Raw genomic sequence first — 8,683 nt, 5'->3', positions numbered from 1 at the left:
GTGGGCATTTAGTGCTATGAATTTTCCTCTTAGCACTGCTTTCATAGTGTCCCATAAGTTTGGGTATGTAGTACATTCATTTTCATTGATCTCTAGGAAGTCTTTAATTTCTTTATTTCTTCCTTGACCCATTGGTGATTCAGTTGAGCATTATTCAGTTTTCATGAGATTGTAGGCTTTCTGTAATTTTTGTTGTTGTTGAAATCTAACTTTAAGCCATGGTGGACCAATAGTATATAGCAGGTTGTTCCAATTTTTTTTGTATCTGTTGAGATTTGCTTTGTGACTGAGTATGTGCTTGATTTTAGAGAAAGTTCCATGGGGTGCTGGGAAGAAGGTATATTCTTTTTTGTTAGGGTGGAATGTTCTGTAGATATCAATTAAGTCCATTTGAGTCATAACATCAGTTAGGTCCCTTATTTCTCTGTTAAGTTTTGATCTGGCAGATCTGTTCTGTTGTGAGAGTGGGGTGTTTGAAGTCTCTTACTATTAATATGTAGGATTTTATGTGTGATATAAACTTTAGTAATGTTTCTTTTACATATGTGGGTGCTCTTGTATTTGGGGCATAAATGTTCAGAATTGAAACTTCATCTTGGTGGATCTTTCCTGTGATCAGTATGTAATGTCCTTCCCGATCTCTTTCAATTGATTTTAGTTTGAAGTCTATTTTATTAGACATTAGGATAGCTACCCCAGCTTGCTTCTTAAATTCATTTGATTGGAAAGTCTTTTCCCAGCCTTTTATTCTGAGGTAGTGTCTGTCTTTGAAGTTGAGGTGTGTTTCTTGTATGCAGCAGAAAGATGGGTCCTGCTTTTGTATGCATTCTGTTAGCTTGTGTCTTTTTATAGGTGAATTGAGTCCATTGATATTAAGGGATAATACTGACCAGTGATTGTTAATTTCTGTTATCTTTTGGTGGTAGTGTGTGTGTGTGTGTGTGTGTGTGTGTGTGTGTGTGTGTACTTCTCTTCTTTGGGATTTACTGCTGTGGGGTTATCTATTGCCTGTGTTTTCATGGGTGTATCTGACTTCCTTAGGTTGGAATTTTCCTTCTAGTGCTTTCTGTAGGGCTGGATTTGTGGATAGGTATTGTTTAAATCTGGTTTTATCTTGGAATATCTTGTTCATTCCATCTATGGTGATTGAAAGTTTTGCTGGGTACAGTAGTCTGGGCTGGCATCCGAGGTCTCCTAGTGTCTGTATTATGTCTGTCCAGGACCTTCTCGGTTTCAGAGTCTCCATTGAGAAGTTGGGTGTTATTCTGATGGATCTGCCTTTATAGGTCACTTGGCCTTTTTCCTTAGCTGCTCTTAATATTCTTTCTTTATTCCATATGATTAGCTGTTTAATTATTACGTGGTGAGGGGACTTGTTTGGGGGATCTAGTCTATTTGGTGTTCTATAAGCTTCTTGTATCTTTTCATAGGCATTTCCTTCTTTAAGTTGGGAAAGTTTTCCTCCATGATTTTGTTGAATATATTTTCTGTGCCTTTGAGTTGGTATTCTTCTCTTTTTTTCTATCCCTATTATTCTTAGGTTTGGCCTTTTCATTGTGTCCCAGATTTCCTGGACATTTTGTGTTACAACTGTTTTGGCTTTAATGTTTTCTTTGACTGAGAAATCTATTTCCTTTATTGTATCAACTATGTCAGAGAGTCTCTCTTCCATCTCGTGTATTCTGTTGGTTATGCTTGCATTTGTAGTTCCTGTTCATTTACTCAGATTTTCTATTTCCAACATTCCCTCTGTTTGTGTCTTCTTCATTGTTTCTATTTCAATTTTCAGGTCTTGAACTGTTTCCCTCACCTGTTTAATTGCTTTTTCATGGTTTTCTTGGCTTTCTTCAAGGTATTTATTGATTTCTTCTAATTTTTTGTTTGTCTTTTCCTCAATTTCTTTATTGATTTCTTCCTATTTTTTGTTTGTCTTTTCCTCAGTTTCCTTAAGGTAATTTTTCATTTTTTCTTGAAAGGCCTCTAGCATCTTCATGAAGCTATTTTTAAGGTCACTTTCTTCTGCTTCTTCTACAATGTGTTGTTCTGGCCTTATTGTTGGAGGAGAGCTAGGTTCTGGTGATGCCATATTGCTCTTATGTTGTTGTATGTATTTTTGCATTGACGCCTGCCCATCTCTTCCTCTAATAGGTGCAAGAGGTGCCTGTGTCTGAGCGAGCTGCTATTGGTCCACTCTGTGCTTGTTGTGTCTGTGTCTCAGAGTGCTCCTTTGCGTCCAGTCTTAGTTCTTGATCTAATTGGAGCCGGCATATTCTGAATCTCTGGGAGCTGCACTTGGCCCAGTCCAAGCTAGCTGATTTTGTGACTCAGTGAGTCGCTCTTGGTCTTATCAGGGCTCTTTGTCCAGTCAGAGCTGGTGGATTCTGTGTCTCAGGAAGCCTCTCTTGGTCCAGTGAGAGCTGGCAGATTCTGTGTCTCAGGAATTTATTGGGGTCGCGGGCAGATTGGTATTGGGGCAGGGTGCGGGTCTTGTAGAATGCAGGGTCTGATGGAGGGTTTTGGTGGGGGAGCCTGGCCTCGGGTATTTTCTCTGCTGGCCAGCAATTGGGGCAGAATTGGGTGGTGGTTTCTGGGGACTGGCTGTGTCCCAGTGCCTGGGTCCCAGAGGCTGAACTGTCTGGGAGGAAGAGGAATCACTCACCTCTTGGTCCAATGGGAGATGGGGGATTCCTTGTCTCAGGAAGTTACTGGGATTGCAGGCAGATGGGTATTGTGGTAGGGCTTGTATGTTCCAAGGTCTGATGGGGAGTTTTGGTGGGGAAGGCTGGCTGCGGGCTGGGGTGGGATTTTTGTGTTGCAGCTGTGTTTGAGTAGTCTGTGCTCCTGTAAATGACCCATCACCCATGTTTTCATTAGTAACACTGTTAAAAGTCATCAGATAAATTTAGACTTTGGAAGGCTGGAAATGATGTAAGTACAGTGCTGACATATCCTTACTTTATTCTGTTGTCATTTTCCTATTTAGAGTAAGTGAAGTAGATATTTGCTCATGTCTACCAGGAATAGTATCACAAAATAGATAAATTCAAGTCTCCAGTACTCATGTAAAAGCCAGGTATGGGTGCATGTTCCTGTATCCCTAGTTTTGAGGGATGGAGACAGGCAGATCCTGGGAGTTCCTTGGCCAGCCAGTATAGCCAACAGTGAGCTCCAGTTTCAGTGGGAGACTCTGACTCAAAAAATAAGGTGGAGAGCCATAGAAGAAAACACCCAACCTCCTCTAGTGTATATGTGTATATGCATGTACGTATACTACACATGCACACAGCATAGACATGTACACAGAACTTATTTTTAAAATTATATATATATATATATATATATATATAAATCAGCAAACCTGCTTTGGTATACCTCACATCTTCTCTCACCTTTGAAATTCTAGTCAGGAGAGAGCTTGGAGGAGACCCAAACTAGTAAACATCACCATGGAACAGGGAATGTTAAATAGCCCCACCCTGTGCCAATATTTTGTGCAAAAACTGTTGGAAGTAATTGGTGTACCATTTCCACAATCTATAATTTACCATTATATGGATGATATCTTATTAGGTGATTCAAAGGTAGATACTTTAGAAAACATGTTCAAAGAAGTAAAGAAAGTTTTGCCTCACTAGGGATTAAAAATTGCTCCTGAGAAAAATACAAAGAGGAGGTTTTATTAATTATTTAGGATATAAAAAATTAGACCTCAAAAAGATATAAATCAGGAGAGATCGATTGCAGGCTCTTAATGACTTTCAAAGATTCATAGGAGACATTTCCAATTTATGACCCACTATTGGGATAAGTCCTGATGAACTGATAAATTTGCTTGATATCCTAGAAGGGGAAAGGACTTAAATAATCTGAGAGAATTATCAGCTGAAGCTGAGAAGGAATTGGCTTTAGTGGAAAAGAAAATATGAGAGGCACATGTGGATCATGTGAATCTAGAACTTAACTGCATTCTGGTCATATTACCATCTAGACATTCCCCCACAGGGATTTTGAAGCAGAGGGAAGATATTATATTGGAATGGATATTTCTACCACATAAACAGAGTAAGAAATTAAAGACATATGTGAAAAAGATTTCTGATTTGATAGTCAAAGGAAAATTAAGACTTCATCAATTGATAGGAAAGGATCCAGCAGAAATTGCAGTACGTTTAATGAGGAAATTTTCTCTTTATGGGCAGAAAATGAATATTGGCAAAGAGCTTTAAGTATTTTTTGGGGAAAGATTAACACTAGTTATCCAAAAAGTGAGAGAATCAAATTCATAAAAAAATAACTAGTTAGGTCCTTCCTCACATTGTACAGAGAATATCAATCTCTGGAATCCCTACATTCTATACTGATGCAAATAAATCAGGAAAGGCAGGATATAAATCAGGAAACTTAAGTAAAGTGGTTCAAAGCCCTTACAATTCTGTACAAAAGTCAGAATTGTATGCCATTCTTGTGGTACTAATGGACATTACAGAACCTCTCAATATAGTTACTGACTTTCAATATGCAGAAAGAGTTGTTTTACATATTGAAACTGCTGAATTTATTCCTGAAAAAACCAGTTAACTTTGCTATTTATACAATTACAGGAAATAATCAGAAATAGGGATCATATATATATATATATATATATATATATATATATATATATATATATATATATCTCACATATCAGATCCCACACAGGTCTGCCAAGGTCCTCTAGCACAAAGTAATGATGAAACTGATTGATTATTAATAAGAAGTGTGCTAGAGGCCTCAGAATTTCATAAAAAACATCATGTCAATAGCAAAGATTTAAAAAGAGATTCATCCATTTCTTGGTAACAACCTAAGGAAATAGTGAAATGTTTTCAGGATTTTAATGGGCAAACTGCTTTGAGTTCGGAAAAGGCTGATTCTGTAATTACACACCTATTAGAAGTCATGTCCATAATGGATATACCTGTATAAATTAAGTCTGACAATACTCCAGCATATGTCTCAAATAAGATGAGACAGTTTTTCACATTTTATAATATAAAGCATATTACAGATATACCACAAAATCCTACAGGACAAGCAGTTGTAGAAAGATCTAATCACACCTTAAAAGAAATGCTTAATAAACAGAAAGGGGGAATCAAAACTCCCAAGACAGACTGCATAATGCCTTATTAACCTTGAATTTTCTTAATGCTAATGAGAAAGGAACAACAGCTGTAGAGAGACATTGAATAATAGAAAAAACCTACTGAGTTAAATCAGCCTGTGTATTTTAAAGACGCGTTGGCCTCAGAATGGAAACCATGATATGTGCTGCATTGGGGAAGGGGCTTTGCTTTTGTTTCCACAGGAGAAGAAAAGTTATGAATACCATCAAAATGAATAAAGATTTGATTCTAAGAGGAGAAAGCTCTTGATAAGGAGAAACGATGGCTCATCCACCAATGTGACAATTCTACAAGTGTGAAAAACTCACCAAACAAGTATCAGGGCGGGGTTCTGTTTTTGTCTTTACAGGAAACCAGAAATACCCATCTTTAAGAAATCAAAAGACCTTGGACATGTAGACATCTAAAGCAGAAGGGAAGGCTATCCAGAAAAAAATTTACAAGCAAAGAAAAATCTGACCTAATGGTACCAATATTCTCTATAGGATAAAAGCTCACCACCTAAACATTTATATCTCTTTACTTCTCAGAAAAGTTGTAGTCCCAATTCAATTAAAAATCAAAGCTGGCTTTGGAGGTGGAGTGTGGCTCTCTCTTTGACTAAATTCAAGCATGTTGTTAAAAGAAAAATTAAGAGTTTTTATCTCATATCAGAAGAGCCACCTTCTAGGACAGCTTGTGAAGTAATCTCTGTAATTTGCCAATTACCTATGGTCTGGACATTTAGTATGTGTTTCTTGCTTGATGTTGTTCTTGTTGGTTGTAGTTCCATTTTTGTTATGTTATTACCCTTTCTTTCTCTTGGACAATACTTGATAATCATTCATATTGTACATAGTTTTGTATTCAGTTTAGAACCTTCTTATTTAGACAAAAAGGGGAAGTGTAGTGGGAATTTGCTCCTTCCATGACCTTGGGCTATCTGGCCTGATAAATGTGGTGATTCTTATCTGCCTACATGACCTACCAATTAAAAGGGAAGAGAAAGGGGGTTGCACTCTCTTGGGTGGTGAAGACTGGATCAGTCAGCGTGAAGTAGTGTGTGATCAGTCCCCAGCTTTCCAAGGATTCTGCAACTGGATTTACCTTATCCTCTATCAGTGAATCTGTTTTTTTCATAGAACCCCTTAATAAATTTATATATATACCATTGAGGCTCTCATTACAAAGGGGTCTCTGGGAGACCCTGCCAGGGCTAGGGAAAAAAAGCTGAGCCAAGATGGGAGGCTTTCAGTAGAGGCCTTGTTGAAAGCTGGAGAAGCTATGGCAAAGTTTCCTTCACCCTAGGTGTTAAGCAAGTTGGGAAATGGAGGGCTTATCACACCTCTTTCCTCACCCCATCCCTTAAGTTAGTTTTGTAGTTAGCCATATAGCATATAACAGTGTAGTTGGTCATGTTAGGCCCATCGAAGGGCTATAAACTCCACCTGTGTTCAAGGCCTCCTTCAGAAACTGGTTGGCAAGACTTTAGCAGAAAAATGCAGCAGCTTGTGCCTGTGCCAGACAAACTGACCCCAAGTTACTTACGACCCATCTGACATGAAAAGAGCATAGCAACAGGAAAGCTGCTGGGAACCAAAAGGGAGTCTTCTGTCTGTTAGATAGTTATGATAGAATCTGTGAAAGGTCAAGTACAGCTGTCCATACAGCAAAGGCTTGCCCAGCAGGGCTACTAGTCCCAATGTGTGGTGAAAGGCAAGGAGCATGGGCTTTGTAATGGCTTCTGTACAGCTAAGGAGGCTTTGGGTTGAATCTTAGTGGGCAAGTAAAGTTGGGAGCCTGGTTTCAGTGAAGGGGATCTGAGAGAGCCAAAATTACAAGGCATGTTGCAAATGGTGACTGCAAAGTTAGAACTATAGGGATGAGGAAATGGTTTAGCCAGTAGAGTGCTTGCTATGTAAACATGAGGACCTGAGTTTGGATTCAGAGCAAACTAGCTGAGCATAGCAGCATATGCCTGTAATCAAATGTGGTAGTTTGATTAAGAATGGCTCCCATAGGCTCATATGTTTGAATGTTTAGTCATTAGGGAGTGGCACTACTTGGGCAAGGTTAAGAGGTATGGCCTTGTTAGAGGAAGTGTAACTCTGGGGTAGGAGGTGGTCTTTGGGGTTTCAAGAGCCCAAGCCAGGCCTAGTGGCTTTCTCTCTTTCTGCTGCCTGCAGATCCAGATGTAGAATTCTCAGCTACTTCTCTAGCACCATGTCTGCATGTATGCTGCCATGTTTCCTGCCATGACAATAATGAACTAAACTTCTGAAACTGTAAGCCAGCCCCAATTAAATGCTTTCTTTTATAAGTGTTGGTCATGGTTTCTCTCTCTTCACAACAATAGAACACGACTAAGACATCCAAGTATTGGGGAAGCAGAAACAAGTAGATCCTTGGAGCCCACTGGACAGCCAGACCACCTGAATGAGTGATCTCCATCTTTAGTGAAAAAACTTGTCTCAAAAAGTAAGGTGGAGGAGCAATTAAGGAAGATACCCAATGTCAACCTCTGGCCTCTAGACACGTGTGCGCGCGCGCGCACACACACACACACACACACACACACACACACACACACACACACACACACACACAAAAGATTCCTGAAGAGGAAACTTTTATATCCAGCTAGTCTTACCTCAGAGCTGTGGGCAGACCAGCAAAGCAATCCCTGAACAGCCCTTTTAATCTGATTAGGCCACAAAAAACCTGATGGGAGGAGCTCTATTGGCTTAGGGTTCATGTTTCAAGATCTCATGTTTTCATCAAAAGTTATTTGGAGATGTCCTGATGAGTGTGGGTTACAAAGAATGACTCTCTCCATCACTAGGATGTTTCAGTGTGATTTTACAATGCTTTTAATCTAGAGTAACCCTAAACCATCGGCCCCTCTGGTTTATTTTTTTAACATAATTTTCTTATTGATTCTTTGGGAATTTCACATCATGTACTCTAATACCACTCATTTCCCAGTTCTTCCATGCCCACCGTCCACCCTAGTAGCCTCCCTTCCCAAAAGAAAAGAAAAAACAAAACAAAAACCCACTTGGCTCCTCTGTCTTACCCACCTCTCCATCACATATTAGTTCATCCTAGTGGTATTGGGAACTGTGGTGTGTCACACAGTACATCCTTTTGCCCAAACAGCTTTACTTGCAATTGCTCGTTGTGTATTGTGTTTTCAGTCTGGTTCAAGGCCTCTGGCTTCTGGTACACCATCAGTACTGAATTCTCACCGAAATTCCTCTTGGATATCCTGCTATTGCTTCAATCATGGAGATCCTGAGGCTATGGTTCTGTAAGACGAGTCCCTTCCCACACTCTAGAAGGTCATAGATAGGGTAGATGTTGGGTTGGGCCAATTCAAAGCTGTGGATGTAGGATGGGGTGGTAGCTGAGTTGGTCAGCCTGGGCCTCCAACAGGAACCACCCTCCTCCCCCAGGTGAGAGGCAGGACAAGCTTCCCACTCATTGGGGCTAGCATTCCCTCACCTATGACACCATCTGCACTAACTTGCTACAGCTGG

Source organism: Peromyscus californicus, unplaced genomic scaffold (genome assembly GCF_007827085.1).
Source record: "Peromyscus californicus insignis strain IS unplaced genomic scaffold, ASM782708v3 Scaffold_10__1_contigs__length_136768540, whole genome shotgun sequence".
In the NCBI taxonomy this organism is placed as follows: domain Eukaryota; kingdom Metazoa; phylum Chordata; class Mammalia; order Rodentia; family Cricetidae; genus Peromyscus; species Peromyscus californicus.
Note: the sequence above shows the minus strand (reverse complement) of the source record.